Below are 16,710 nucleotides of genomic sequence, written 5' to 3' on the forward strand. Positions count from 1 at the left end.
AGTTAAATGCCGTGTGCAGAAATGATTGGAGAGAAGGTCAAATCCTCACTGTCGGAAGTGTGAATGTCATTTACTCTCCTGATAGGAGGGTGAATTCTGTGTACTTGGCTGGTGGAAGCAAACATGCCCCTTTCTCACCTCAAGATAGGGAAGAGGGGATGGCGTCTTCACATGTAAGGGAAGGGTGAGGGCCATTTTGTCCTGTGAAAGTGCTGCTAATGCTCTGTACTCAGATAATGGAAGTTTGAATGGCATGTGTTTGGTGGAATGATACACAGACTTTACAATGTTGAGAGTATAGTAAAGGTGTTGCCTTCGCGGGAGAGAAGGCTGAATTATCCCTTCCCATTCCCTACAGATTGAAAGGCACTCACTGGAACTGTCCTGTGAGATAGTGAATGCCATCTCCTCCATGAAGAGACGGTTGAAATCTATGTTATCACTGAACAGAAGGGCGAACACTGTCCTGTCAGCTTATGGAATTTGAATACCCTCTCCTCAAAAAAGGGAAATGTGAACACACATTGTCCAGTACAGACTGAGGAATTGTCACCCAGTACTCAGCTGAAGAAAGCCAAATTCCTTCTCCTTATTGACAGTAGGGGAAAGCTGTGCCCTTACATGAGAGTAAGGTGAATGCTGTGTCTTCACATGAAGACATTTGAGTTGAGTCCTGGAGTTGAAGTGAGGGTGAATGTGGTATCCCTCAGGTGATGGTAGGATGAATGCCCTGTCTTTTCCTGATGGAAGGTTGAATGCTCTATGTCCATCTGATAGAACGTGAAGGAAGTATCATCATGTGAGTGTTGTGAATGCAGGATCCTCACATGATGTTAGGGTGAAGGCTGCATCATCATGGAGATGTGAGCCATGTGTCCTCACAGAAGTCTGAATCCAGTGTTCTCATTAATTGGAAAATGAAGGTCCTTTCCTCACCTGATGGAAGGGGGGAGTTGTGTTCTGTTGATAGAAGGGGAAACATCCTTTCCTCACCCAAGGGAAAGGTAGACACCCTCTTCTCATGTGTACATGGGATGAAAGCCATGTCCTTACATGATGAAACCCTGTAGGTAGGGGGAATGTCCTGTCCTCAGCAGAGAGTATGGATGATGCCAAGCACTCACCTGATGTAAGTGTGCATGTCACTTCCTCTCAAAGTGGTAGGGTTCAAGTCTTGTTCTCACATGATAGAAGGGTGAATGCCACGTCTTCATTGGGTGGAATTTTGAATGCTCTTCCTAAGCCTGAGAAAAGACTCAGTCTCTGTCATCACAAATGCCCTATTCTGTGCTGATGGAAAAGTAATCACGTGGTCACTTCTGTGAGAATGTGAATACCTGCTCTTCAACTTAAGGAAGGATGGAGTCTGTGTTCTCATTGGAAAGAAAGGAAAACAGCATGGTCTCACCTTACAGAGTTTTAAATGCCCTCTTCTCACTAAGGGATGTGTGATCATAGTATTCCATATTGACTGAAAGACTAGGACCCAGTACTCACATGATGGGAGGCTGACTGCCTTCTCTTCTTTACATTGAAGAAAGGTGAATTCCATCTCCTCACATGAAGATAGGGGAAAGTTTCTGTCCTCCTGTGATGGAAGGGTGAATGTGGGGTCCTCAGTCATGGTTGGTGAAAGCCCAGCCCTTTCCTGATGGAGGGTTGAGAGTCTGTTGTCACTTAATGGAATGTTGAGGGACGTGTTGTCATGTGAGTGTCTGGGGAATGCAGGGTCCTTACATGATGGTGGGGTGAAGGCCATGCTATCAAGTGATGGAACAGTGAATACCTTCTTCTCAGGCATGGAGAGGTGAACCTCGAGCCTCCTGATTCCATTAGTTTAATGTTGTGACCTGACCAAATGGGCAGGTGCATGCCCTCTCTACATCTGATGGAAGTGCGAGTGTCCTCTCTTCACCTGGTGCAAGCGTGAATAGAGTTTCCTAACCTGATGGAGGGTGAATTCTACAGAGTTTGCTGTTGGAATGGGAAATGTCGTCTGCTCATCTGCAGGGGAGAGTGGACACCCTCATCTCATGTTTCAGCAGAAGGAAACCATGTTCTCACATGATGAGAAGCTGGAAGCTGTGTCTTCACCTGAAGGTATGCTGTGAATGGCTGTCCTCACCTGAGGGAAAGGTGATGCTATGTTCTTATGTGAAAGAAGTTTATGCCATTGCATCTCATGATGGTGTGATTAATATGGTGTCTTCATATGATGTAAGGTGAGTGCCCTGATTCATCTGCTGGAATGGTCCATGTGCTTTCAGATGCCGAGAGGAAGAGTAAGTCTTTGTCCTCATGAGATAGAAAGATAAATGCCCTATTCCCTGTGGATGGAAGAGGGATCACATGTACCCACATGTGGGAAGATGAGCACCATCTCCTCACCTAAGGAATAGTGAAGTCTGTGTCCTCACTGGACAGAAGGGCAGCCACCATGTTCTCACCTAAGTCTGAATGCCCTTCCCTTACCCATGGAAGCATGAGCATCCTGAGTCTAGTCAGTGAAGGATTTCTACCTAGTGCTTATTGACAGAAGGCTGAGGTCATTCTCTGCAAAATGTTTTAAAGGTGAAGGCCTTGTTCTAATGTGAAAATAAGGTGAAGATCTTGGCTTACATAAGGGAAGGCTGAATAAGGTGTTCACAAGTGATGATAGGGTGTTGGCCGGTGCTGCAGCTCACTAGGCTAATCCTCCGCATGCAGCGTGGGCACACTGGGTTCTAGTCCCGGTCAGGGCACCAGATTCTGTCCCAGTTGCCCCTCTTGCAGGCCAGCTCCCTGCTGTGGCCAGGGAGTGCAGTGGAGGATGGCCCAAGTGCTTGTGCCCTGAACCCCATGGGAGACCAGTATAAGCACCTGGCTCCTGCCTTCGGATCAGCACGGTGAGCCGGCCGCAGTGCGCCGGTCGCGGCAGCCATTGGAGGGTGAGCCAATGGTAAAGGAAGACCTTTATCTCTGTCTCTCTCTCTCTCTCTCACTGTCCACTCTGCCTGTCAAAAAAAAAAAAAAGAAAAGAGATGGTAGGGTGAACCCCTGTCCTCTCCTGAAGAACATTGAATCCCTTTGCTAGCATGATGAAAAGATGAAGGATGTATCATTATGTGAATTTCATGAGAAAACACACTGTAAACATTTAGCTTAGGTTGGAGACCATGTTGTTATATGATGGAAGAGTGGATGCCCTGTCCCAGTGCCAAAAGGTGACTCCTGTGCCTGGAAATGATAAGAGTTTGAAGCTGTGAACCATGGAATGGGAGTGTAACAACGCTGTCCAAAAATGACGGAATAGGGAACATCCTTTCATCACCTGATGCAAAGTGAATGCAGTTGTCTCACTTGATAGAAGGGTGAATTCTGTGTACTTTCTGAGGGAAGGGAAGTGTCTTTCCCTCATCTGATGGAAGGGGGGCAGCTTCATTTCATGTGTCAGTAGGGTAAAAGTTGAGTTCTCACTTGGTGAATACGTGAAGGCCGTGCCTTTACCTGAAACAACGGTGAATGACTTTTCTTCAACTGAGGTAATGGGAATGTCTTAGTCTCTTCTGTTGAAAGGGTTGATCTGTTCACAATGTGGGATGAACAACTTCTCACCTAAAGCAATAGGGAAGGCTATGTCTCTACCAGACAGAATGGCAGACACCGAATTCTCAATTCCTGGATGGTTAAATATCCTCCCTTCACCATGAAAAATGTCAACAGTCTTCCATCTAGTGTATGAAGAATTATCACCTGGTGCTCTCCTGACTGAAGGCCAAAACCTTCTCCTAACCTCAGGGAATTTTGAAGGTGATGTCCTAAAGGTGTGTGTAAGGTGAATGCAACATCTTCACTTGAAGATAGGGTGAAGGTGTAAATCCCGATGTGATGAAATGGTGTAGGTAAGACTTCAGATAATAGTAGAGTGAATGCTTTGCCTTTTTCCTGATGCAAGGTTGCAGGGTTGAAAGCCTTGTGTTTAAGAGAAAGAAGTATAATCAGGTGAGTATTGGATGAATATAATAGGTGATAGGATGAGTGTTGTGTCCTAGTGGGCTAAAGTGGTGAAGGCCTTATCCTCAGTCATGGAGAGGTGGCCCCATGCCCTCACAGGAATTTAATGAGAAAGCTGATTCCTCATCAAATGGAAGAGTGACTGCACTGAGAGCTCCTGATGAATGAGTGAATGTCCTGCCCTCAAATGATAGAAGCATGAATAGAGTTTTCTCACGTGATGAAAAGGTGAACTCTATGTACTTAGCTGGTGGAGGGGAATTTCCTTACTCACCAGGAGGAAGGGTGGGCAGCCTCATCTGATGTGTTGGTAGGATGAATGCCAAGTCCTCACATGGTTATAGGGTGAAGATCTTGTCTCCTTGTGATGGAATGGTGAATGTCCTAATGTCAGCAGAGTAAAGGAAGGACCATTTTCTCATTCATGAGGGAAGGGTGAAATTCATTTCATCTTTTAATGGTAGTGTTAATACCCAGTACTCGAATGCTGGAAGTTTGAATGCCCTGTGTTTATCTCGTGGAAGATAACTGGACTTTACAATCTTGAGGTAAGAATAAAGACTGTCTTCACAGGAGAGAGGGCTGAAAGCCATACTCTGCAGATGGAAATACAAATGCTTGAAAGACAGTGAGACATTGAATGCCAACTCCTCACCATGTGGTGTTTCATCTCCAGGCAGAGGGATGTTCTCCATTAGAGAATTTTAATACCCTCTCCTCACAATGGGAAGTGTGTACATAACAGCCACTACAGTCTGGGAAATTTTCAGTCAGTACTCAGCTAAAGAGGGCTAAATGCCTACTCCTCATCTGAAAGAAGGTAGAAAGCTGTGTGACAGTGTGACAATATGGTGAAGGGCATGTCCTGGTATGAAGATATTAAGGATCTGTTCTCTCATTATGACTGACTGCAGAGTCCTCATGTAATGGCATGTTTTCCTCTTGTAATCTGTTTGATCAACTTCTGCACATCTGGTGGAATGGTGACTGATGTGTTGTATTGGTAGGACTGGGTGAATGCAGAGTCCTCACATCACAATAGGGTGAAGGCCTTGTTGTCATGTGATGGAAAGATGAATGCCCTGTCATCAGCTATGATGAGGAGAACCCTGTCACCTCACATGTAGGATGTTTGAACTTGGTGTCCTCATTGTGTGGGGAAGAGAATGGTTTTTCTGCACCTGATGGAAGAGGGAATGTTATCTTCAACTGAGGGAAGCATGAACACATCTTCCTCACATGGTGGAAGAGTGAATTCTGTTGTAAGCTGATGGAAGGGGAATGTTCTTCCTCTCCTGATGAAGGGTGGGCAGCCTCATCTGATGTGTCATCAGGGCAAATGCCATGTCCTCACATGGGGACAGGGTGAAGGTCATGTCTTCCTGTGAAGGAAGGGTGATGTCCTGTGCTCAGCAGACGAAGGAGAGGTGACATTCATTTATGAGGGATATGGTGAATGCTGTTTGTGGATGTAAAGTTAATGCCCGGTGCCCACATGATTGAATTTTGAATGGCCTATGTTATTATGATGGAATGGTAAATGTACTTGGTAATCCTCATGGAAGATTAGATGGTTTGTCTTCACTGGAGGGAAGGCTGAATGCCTCATTCTCTGCTTTTGGATGGACATTATCTTGACCTCACCTGTGAGAAGCAGAATGCTATCTCTTCACCTAATGGAAGAATGCAATAAGTTTCATCACTGGACTAAAGGAGAAACACTGTATTACTATGTTAGAGAATTTGAATATTCATAAAAGAAATTGTGAACAGTGTGTCCATGACAGGCCAGTCAGCCACTACTAAAGTACAGATGGCCAAATGTTATCTTCTCAGCTGGCAGTAAGGTGAAGGCTGTATTATGATATAAGAATATGGTGAAGGGAATATCCTCATGTGAAGATTTCATGAAGGTGATGGACGAGAGAATGCAGAATCCTTGTGTAATGGCAGGCTGAATGCTCTGTCCTCTCTTTGTGAAAGTTTGAGCACCTCCTGCACATCTGATAAAATGGTGATGGATGTGTTGTTATGCAAGAGCTGTGTGAATTTGGGGTCCTCACATCATAATAAGGTGAAGATCTTGCAACATGATGGAAGGATGAATGCCCTGTCCTCAGCTATGGAGACATGAACTCTGTAACCTCACATGTTGGATGTTTGAAAGTGGTTATCTAGTTGAAATGGCATGTGACTAGCCAATCTGTATGTTATGGAAGGGAATGGCACTGTTCTCAATGGAGGGAGCATGAACACACTTTCCTCAGATGGTGGAAGGGTGAACTCTCTGTTCTCAGCTGACAGAAAGGAAATGTCCCCCATCACCTGAAGGATGGTTAAGAAGCCTGACTTGATGTGTCAGCAGGATGAATGACATGTCCACACATGGTGACAGGGTGAAGATCATGTTTTAATATGAAGAGACGGTAAGTGTTCTGTCTTTAGAAGAGCAAAGGGTGGAGGCTTTCTTTACTTATGAAGGAGTGCCGAGTGCCATTTTGTCCTGTGATGTCACTGTTAATGCCCTGTACTCAATGATGGAAGTTGGAGCAACCTGTGATTATTTGGTGGAAAGATAAAGATATTTACAATCTTGAGGGAAGAATAAAGGCTCCATGTTCACAGGAGGTGACTTCAGATGCTCTGTTGTCTGTGGAGAAAAAGACATTCATATGAACTGTTCTGAGAAATAGTGAATACCATTTTCCAACCTCATGGAAGTGTGAATTATGTTTTATTATTGATAACAAGTATGAGCACCGTGTTCTCACATTAGAGAATTTGAATTACCTCTCCTACAGAAGGGAAGTGTAAACACATTGTCCACTAAAGACTGAAGAATTCAACTGATCTTTAACTAAGGAAGGCAAAAAGCCCAGTCCTCATCAGAAAAAAAGGTTGAAGTCCATGTTACAATGTGAGAATATGGTGATGGGAATGTCTTCATGTGAAGATCACGTGAAGATCCATTTCCTTGTGATGGAAGTGTGAATGCCGGGTCCTCATATAATGGAATGGTGAATGATGTGTCCACTCTTAGTTGAAGTCTGGCCACCTTCTGCACATCTGATGAGGTGGTGATTGATGTGTTGTAGTGTTAGGGCTGGGAAGTTTCAAGGTCTTCACATTGCAGTAGGGTGAAGGTAGGTCTTCATGAGATGGAAGGGTAAATTCCCTATGCACATACAAGGAAAGCTGGACCCTCTCACATCACATGTTGGAAGTTTGAATGTGGTGTCCTCATTGAATGAGAATGGGAATGTCTACCTGAAAACTTGAGAGAAGAATGAAGACTCAATCTTCACTGAGGGAAGGTTGAAGGCCCTATTCTTTGTGGATGGGTACACACTCACTTGAACTGTGAGGGAATGAATGTCATCTCCTCAATTAATAGAATGGAGAAGTCCATCTGGATTGTGGATAGGACATTTTCCCTTTAGAGTATTTGAATTCCCAATTCACAAAAAGGGAAGTGTGAACACAATCTCTAATATGTTCTGATGAATTTTCACACAGAACTTAGGTAAAGAAAGAAAAATGCCTTCTCTTTATCTGACAGAAAGATGAAGGCCATGTTGCATAGTGATAATATGGTGAAGGCTAAGTTCTTATGTAAAGAGAGCATGCAGGTCCTTTTCTCTCATATTGGAAGTGTTGTTGCACACTCCTTGTTGGATAACATGGTGAATGCTGTGTCATCTATTAATCAAAGTCAAATCACACTGTAAGTAACTGATGGAATGATGATTGATGCATTGTGAGGTAAGGGCTATGTGAATACAGGGTCCTCACATCACAATAGGGTGAAAGTCCTGTTGTCATGTGATGGAAGGATAAATGCCCTGTCCTCAGCTATGACAAGGTGAACCTGTCAGACACATGTTAGAAGTTTGAATGTGGTGTCCTCATTGATGTGAGTGTGAATCATTTATCTTCACCTCCTGAAAGATGGAAATTCCTGTCTTCAACTGAGGGACACTGAATACATCTTCCTCATGGGGTGTGTGTGTTTGTGTGTGGGGGGGTGAACTCTGTTCTCAGCTGATGGAGGGGACTGTCCTTCCTCACCTGAGGGAAAGCCGGGCAGCCTCATCTGATGTGTCAACAGGAGGAATGTCATGTCCTCATATGGTGACAGGGTGAAGATCTTGTCTTCATGTGAAGGAATGGTGAGTGTCCTGTCCTCAGAAGAGGAAAATAAGGTGATTGTTTCACTCATGGTGGAAGGGTGAAATCCATTTTTCTTGTAATGGAAGTTCTTATGCCCTGTACTCATTTGATTGGAATTTGAAAACACTGTGTTTATCTGGTGGAAAGATAAATGTACTTGTAAACCTGATAGAAGAAAAAGACTTCTTAACTGAAGGGTAGGTGAACACCCTATTCTTTGGGGATGGAACGACCTTCATTTGAACTTTGCTGTGAGAATATGACTGCCATCTTCTCACTTCATGGAATGGTGAAGTGCATTAGGTAAATGGATTGAAGGCCATCCTCCATTTAGAAATTTTGAATGCCATCTTTACCCATAGGGAAATGTGAGCACACTTTCCATTATAATCTGAAGAATGTTCATCTAGTAATTAGCTGAAGAAAATAAAATACCTTTTATTCACCTGACAGAAGAGTGAGGGCTGTGTTATGCTGAAAGCAATGTACTGATGTGGAGATTGCAAGGAAGTCCTATTCTCTCATGATGGAAGGATGAATTCAGAGTCTTTATGGAATGGTATGCTGAATTTACATTTGATCATGTTCTACGCCCCTGACATTATGGTGATTTATGTGTGGGTGTTAGGGCTGAAAGAATTCAGCTTCCTTACATTGTAACAGGGTGAGGGCCTTGTTTTCATGTGATGGAAGGATGCATGCTTGTCATCAGACAAAAAGAGGTGAACCCTGTCCTGCCAAATGTTAGAAGTTTGAATGTTATGTCTTCATTGAATGGAAAGGTAAAAGGCCAGTCTGCACCTGATGGAAGATGGAAGGTCTTGTCCTCAACTGAGAGAAGAATGCCCTCATTTTCCTCACATGTTTGAAGGGTGGACTCTGTGTTCTCAAGTCATGGAAGGGGAATGTCCGTCCTCACCTGAGGGAACGGTGGGCAGCCACATCTGATGTGTCAGCAGGATGAATGACTTGACCTCCCATGGTGATGTGTGAAGACCATGTCTTCATGTGAAAGGACAGTCAGTGTCCTGCCCCCAGCAGAATAAATGGAAGGTGGGTTCTTCACTATAGGGAAGGGAGAATGCCATTTTGTGTTGTGATGGTAGTGTTAATGTTCTGTCATCACATGATCAAAGTTTGAATGAACTGTGTTTATATGATGGGAAGATGAATGTACCTTGTAATTTGGAAGGAAGCATCAAGGCTCTGTCATCACTGGATGGAAGGCTGAATGTCCTATTCTCTGCAAAGGGAAAGACTTTCTTGTGAAATCCTCTGAGAATTTGTCTCTTCACCTAACCAAGTGAGAACTCTGTTTCACCACTTCCACGAGAGGGAGATTCCACATTGTCATATTTGAGAATATGAATGCCTCCTCATAACCAGAATTGTGAAACAAAATGTCGACTTCAGACTGAAGAATTCTGAGCCAGTACTTACCTAAAGAAGGCAAAATGTCTGGCCGTCATCTGAGCAAAAGATGATTGACATCTTATAATATGAAAATATGGTTAAGAGAATGTCTTCATGTGAAGATAGCAGAACAGCCTATTCTCTCATGATGGAAGGGTGAATACAGATTCCTCATGTAATGGCATGGTGAATGCTGTGTTCTCTTGTAATTGAAGTTGGACTCCCTTCTGCACATCTGATTGAAAGGTGATTGATGTGTTGTCATGTTACAGCTGGATGAATCCACTGTCCTCACATCGCAGTAGGGTGAAGGCCTTGTTGTCATGTGCTAGAAGGATAAATGCCCTGTCCTCAGCCATGGAGAGGTGAACTCTGTCACCTCACATGTTGGTTGTTTGATTGTGGTGTCCTCACTGAAAGGGAAATGAATGGCCAGTGTGCACTTGGTGGTATGGGGAAGAGCCTCATTCAATGGTGGAAACATGACTACATTTTGTTGACATGTTGGAATGGCAAACTCTGTTAGCTGATAGAAGAGCATTGTCTCTCCTGACCTGATAGATGGTTGGGCAGCCTCATCTGAAGTGTGAGCAGGATGAATGTCATATCCTCGTTTGGTGACCCAATGAAGAGCATGTGTTCATAGGAAGGGACGGTGAGTTTCTTTTCCCCCATAGAAGAAATGGAGGATTATTTGTTCACTGATGAGGGATACAGCAATGCCATTTTGTCTTATGGAAATGTTAACATCCAGTACTCATATGCTTGAATTTTGAATAGCCTGTGTTTATCTGGTAGAAAGATAAATGTATGTAAAATCTTGAGGGAAGAATAACGACTCTGTTTTCACTGTAGGGAAGGTTAAAGCCCTATTTTCTGCAGAGCAGAAGACATTCACTTGAAGTCCCCTTTGAGTAAAGGAGTGTCATGTTGTTAAGAGAATGGTGAAGCCTATTTTATCACTGATTTAAGGACGTTCTTCTTTTAGAAAATTTGAATTCCCTCTCAACATAAAGCTAAATGTGAACACCATGCCCACTAAGTATGAAGAAGTATCACCTAGAGCTTAGGTAAAAGCCAAATGCCTTCTCTTCTGACAGAGGAGTGAATGTCAGGTTGCGATGTGAGAATATGGTGAAGGGAATGTTCTAATGTGAAGATAGCAAGAAGGTCCTGTTCTCTCAAGAAGGAAGAGTTAATGCAGATTTCTTGAGTGATGGCAGAATGAATACTTTGTCCTCTGCATATCAAAGTTAGAACATACTGTACACATCTGACATAATGGTGATTGGTGTGCTGTCATGTAAGGTCTGGGTGACTGCAGGGCCCTCACATCACAATAGGGTGAAGGTCTTGTTATGTGATGGAAGGATAAAAATCCTGTCCTTACGATGGACGCTCGGATGTGGTGCCCTCATTTTTGGGAAAGTGAATGGCGAGCCTGCACCTGTCCTCTGCTGGAGGATGGAAGAACACATTATTCTCACATGGGTAGAAGATTCTATCATCCCTGGCAGGAAGGCTGGATACACTGTTCTCTGTGGAGAGAGGCATTCTCATGACCTATCTTGAGAGATAGTGAATGTCATTTCCTACCCTCATGGAATGGTGAAGTCTGTTTCCTCACTGGCAATAAGGTCAACTCTGCATCATCATGTGAGAGAATTTGAATGTCTTGTGCTCACAAAGGAAAGTGTAAACCCAGTGTCCACTACAGACTGAAGAATTATCAAGCAATATTAATTAAAGAAAGCAAAAGACCGACTCCTCATTTGACAGAAATATAAAGGCCATTTTGTAATGTGAGAATATGGTGACAGGAGTATCCTCTTGTGAAGATGGCCTTAAAATTCCTGTTTCCTCGTGATGGAAGGGTGAATGCAGAGTCCTCATGTAATGATGTGATGAATCTTCTGTTCTCTCCTAATTGAAGTTTGAACACTCTGTGCACTGCTGAGGGGACAGTGATTGATGTGTTGTCCTATGAGGGCTGGGTGAATGCAGGTTCCTCACATCAGAGTAGGGTGAAGGTCCTGTTATCATGTGATGGAAGGATGAATGCCTTGTCCTCAGCCATGTTGAGAAGTACCCTGTCACCTCACATGGAGGAAGTCTGAACGTGGTATCCTCAATGAATGGGAAGGTGAATGGTCTCTTTGGAGCTGATGGAAGAGGGAAATTCCTTTCCTCAATTGAAGGAAGCATGAACACATTTTCCTCACATGTTGAAAGGGTAGATTGTTCTCAGCTGATGAATGGGGAATGTGCTTCCTTCCTTGAGAGAAGAGTTGGAAGCCTCATTTGTTATGTAACAGGATGAAGGTCTTGTCCTCTCATGGTGACAGGGAGAAGATCATGTCTTCATGTGCTGGCATGGTCAGTGTCCTGTACTCAGCAAATGAAAGGTAGCATGGTTTCCTGAGTTATAAGGTTAGAGTGTATGACATTTTGTCCTGTGATGATAGTGTTAATGCCCTTTCATCACATGATGGACATTTGAATGTCATGTGTTTATTTGGTGGAACACTAGATGTACTTTACAATCCCAGGGAAAGAGTAAATGCTCTGTCCTTGTAAGACTGAATGTGCTATTCTTTGCAGATTAAAGGACATTGATTGGAATTCTCCTTTGAGATAGTAAATGCCTTCTCCTCACTAATTAAGAATGATGCCTTTTATCACTGGACAGAAGGGCAACCATGGCATTCTCATTTTAGAGAATTTGAATGCCTTCTCCACTCTGAGGGAAGTGTTAATGTCCATTTGTCCACTTGTGACTGAAAATTATCACCCAGTAATCACCTGAAGAAGGCCTTGTGCCTTCTGCTTCTCTGAGTTCAGGGTGAAGGGTGAAGACCATATTACAGTGTGAGAATATGGTGAAGGGAATGCCTTCATGTGAAGATGCAGTTCTTGTTCTCATGTGATGGAAGGGTGGATGGAGTGTCTGCAGGTAATGGTTAAAGGTGAGTATTATTTTATCCTGTTGGAAGTTTGAGCAGCCTCTGCCCTTGTGATTGAAGGATGATTGATATGTATCATGTTATGCCTGGGTGAATGCAGGTTCCTCACATCACAATAGGGTGAAGGTCTTGTTGTCATGTGATGGAGGGATGAATGAGTTGTCCTCAGCCATGGAGAGGTGAACTCTGTTACCTGAAATGTTGGAAGTTTGAATGTGGTGTCCTCATTGAATAGGAACATGAATGTCTTTTCTGTACCTGAGGAATGAGGGAATCTCCTGTATTCAACTGATGGATGCATGAACACCTTTTTTAAAAAAAAGATTTATTTTATTTACTTGAAAAACAGAGAGAGGTAGAGTGAGAGTGAGAGTGAGAGAGTGAGAGCGAGAGCGAGAGCGAGAGCGAGAGAGTCTTCATTCTGCTGGCTCACTCCCCAAATGACCACAGTGGCCAGAGCTGAACTGATCTGAAGTCAGGAGTCAGGAGCTTCTTCTGGGTCTCCCACGTGGGTGCAAAGGCCCAAGGACTTGGTCCATCTTCTACTGTTTCCCGGGCCATAGCAGAGAGCTATATCACATGTGGAATGGCTGGGCCTCGAGCCAACGCCCATATGAGATGCCTGCACCATAGGCCAGACTTTAACTCTCTGAGCCACAGTGCCAGTACTGTGTGAGCACCTTTTCCTTACCTAGTTGAAGCGTGGACTCCCTGTTCTCAGCTTATGGAAGGGGAATGGCCTTCTTCTTCTGAGGGAAGATGGACACATCATTTTTGGTGTCAGTAGAGTCAAAGCCATGTCTTCACATGGAGATAGGTGAAGATCAGGTTTTCACATGTTGAATGTCGGATGCCCCATCCTCTACATGGGAAAAGGAGGATGGCTTCTTCACCTATCAGCAAAGAGTAAGTGCCATTTTATCTCGTGATTGTGATGTGAATGCCTAGTCCTCACCTGATGAATGTGTGAATGCCCTGTTTAACTGTTGGGGTGATAGATGTATTTCACAATCCTGAAGGAAGAGTAAAGGCTCTGTCTTTGCTGGATGGAAGGCTGAGTGTCCTATTCATGATTTATGGGAGTTCACTTATTTGAACTCTTCTGTGAGATACAAAATGCCTTCTCATCACCTAATAGAAGGGTGACATCTGAGTCTTGTCAGGACAGAAGGGCAAACATGTTCTGTTCCTATAGAATTTCAGTACCCTTTACCTATAATGAAAGTGGGAGCCAAATGTTCACTACTGACTGAAGAATTATCACCCAGCACCCAACTGAAAAAGCCACATGTTTTTAGTTCATATGAGAGTTAAAGTCCATTCTTTTCTTTTCCAATTAAAATTTATTTTTTAGCAAAATTTATATGTTATACAAGTTTCCTGCATTCCACAATACAGCTTTAGAGAAGGCAATGTTTTAATGAAAGACAGGTGCATGCTGTGTCCTCATGTGAAGATAGCAAGAAAGTCTTCTAAGCAGGATCCTTAGTAATGTAAGTGAATGCTGTGTCCTTTCCAAGTAAAAGACTATGCACTCTGTGCATATCCCATGGAAGTGTGATTGAAGTGTTGTCATGTACGTTCTGGGAGAGTGCAGGGTCCTCACATCACAATAGGGTGAAGGTCGTGTGATGGATAGGTGGATGCTCTGTCCCCCACTATCTAGAGGTGAAGGCTGTCACCTCACATATCTGACCTTTGAATTTGGTGTCCTCATTGGATGGCCTGTCTTCACCTGATGGAAGAGGAAGGTCCTGCCCTCAAACTGAGGTAAGCATGAACACATTTTCCTCACATGGTGGAAGGGTGAGTTCTGTGTTCCCAGGTCATGGTAGGGGAATGTCCTTGCTACCTGAGGGAAGTGTGGACACCTTGATGTTTCTTGTCAGTTGACTGAAAGCCATGTCCTCACATGGTGAGAGGTGAAGGTCAGGTGTTCAAATGAAGGATTGGTGAATTCCCAGTCCTTGACTGAGGAAAGGGATGGTGTCTTGTTCACAAATGTGGGAAGGATGAGTGCCATGTCTTTACCTGATGGAAATGGTAATGCCATTTCTTGTTGTGATAGCATTAACACTGTCATCACACAATGGAATTTTGAATGCCATGTCTCCATTTAGTGGAATGGGAATGCTGTTTCTCACACTTATGGGAAAGTAAATGTGTTGCCTTCATCTGAAGGAAGACTGAGTGCCTTGTTCTCTGATGATGGAAGGATAATCCCATGAACACTCCTGTGGGATAGTGATCACCATCATTTCTCCTAATGGAAGGGTGAAGAAAGTTTGTCATATGAGGGTTGGGGAAATGCAGGGTTCTCATATGATGATAGAGTGAAGTACATGTGGGCCTGTTATGGAAGGATGAACAAGCTGTCATGGGCATATAGAGGTGAACCCTGTACCCTGGCATGATGAAAATTTGAATGCTCTGTCCTAATTATGACATCAGGAAGGTGAAGGACCTGATGGAAGAGTGAAGATCTGATTGTTAGCAGGAACATGAATGCAGTTTCTACAGCTCATGGGAGAGTGAACTCTGTGGACTCAGCTGATGGAAGGTATAATGTGCTTTCTTTATGTGAGGGATGGGTAGATTCCCTCATCTTATGGTTAAGTAGGTTGAAAGGTGATCCCTTGATGGAAGGGACAGATTCTATGCTGATAGAAGAGTAATCAGTGGTACACTCCTGTGAAAATATTAACAGCTTCTCTTCACCTAAAGGGAGAAGTCTGAACTCACTGGAGAGAAGAGCAAATGCCTTGTTCCAAGCTTACAGAATTTGAATGCCTTCTCATGGAGGGCTGTGGGAGCATTCTGTCCTCTACCAAATGAAAGATTGTCATCAGTGTTCACTGGATGGAACTGTGAATACCTTCTCACCAGATGGCATGTTGGAGGCCATGTCCCTATGGAGCAGTAAGGTGAATTTCCTATTAGGTGAAGATAGGGTGAAGATCCTGTCCCCTCATGTGATAGAAGGATGAATTAAAGGTACTCAGGTGATGGTAGGTGAATTTCCTGTTTCCCCTGATGGAAAGCAAATTGCTCCAATGAGAAGGTGAATTCCGTGTACTAAGCCAATGGAAGAGGAAGCATCTTTTCTTCACCTGAGGGAAGGTTGGACATCTTTATCCTATGTCTGTAGAGTGAATATAGTTTCCTCAAGGGGTGATGGGCGAAGGCCTTGTCTTTATGTGAGAGAATTCTGAATACCCTGTCCTCAGTAGAAGGAAAGGAGAAGGCCATGTTGTTGCTTGATCGACATGTGAATGCCACTTCACCTTGTGATGGTAAGGCTAACATTCTTCCTCACAATGGAGGGTGAATGCCGTGTCTTCACCTGGTGGAATGGTGAGTGCCCTTTCCAATCCTGAGGGCAGAGTAAATGCACTCTGATCACCTGAGGGAAATGTGAGTGCTATATACTCTGCTGATGGAAGAGCACTCATTGTGCTCACCTGTGAGATGGAACGCATCTTCCTCAGAAAATGTAAGTGTGAAGTTTCTGAACTCAGCAGGCAGAAAAGCAAGCACTGTGTTCTCAATTTACAAAAGTTTGAAAGGCATCTCCTGAGGGAAATGTGAACACCCTGTTTGCTGGATTATCCTAACCCAGTACTCACTTTCTTCTCACCTGACAGAAGGTTGTAGGTCACTCCCTAATGTGAGTGTAAGGTGGGTGCCATGTCCCGACATGAAGGCCTGGTGAAGGTCTTGTCCTGATGTGAGTTCTCAGTGTATGTGCAGTGCTCAGGAGATGGTAGGGTGAATGTCCGGCCCTTGTCTGCTAGAAAGCTAAAGGCCCTGTGCCAGTCTGATGGAAGGGTGAAGGAAGTGCCCTGTGAGTGTCAGGTGAATGCTGGTTCTGCACTTGATAATAGGGTCAAGGCTACTTGGTCACACCAACAGAAGGGTGACTTCTCTGTACTCCACTGTGGAGAGGTGAGCCCTCTGCCATACATGATGGAAGTGGGCAGGTGAATGCCTTCATTGCACCTGAAGGAAGGATGAAGGTCCTGTCCTCACCTGAGGGAGGTGTGACTGCAGTTTTCTCACCTGATGAGGGAACTCTGTGCAGGCAGTTGATTGAAGGGTGAATGTCCTTTCTTCACTGAGGGCAGGGTGGCCACCCTTATTTCATGTGTAAGTAGGAAGCAAGCCATGCCCT

This window comes from Oryctolagus cuniculus, chromosome 12, assembly GCF_051225735.1.
Source record: "Oryctolagus cuniculus isolate XC-2025 breed Fujian yellow rabbit chromosome 12, ASM5122573v1, whole genome shotgun sequence".
Taxonomy (NCBI): domain Eukaryota; kingdom Metazoa; phylum Chordata; class Mammalia; order Lagomorpha; family Leporidae; genus Oryctolagus; species Oryctolagus cuniculus.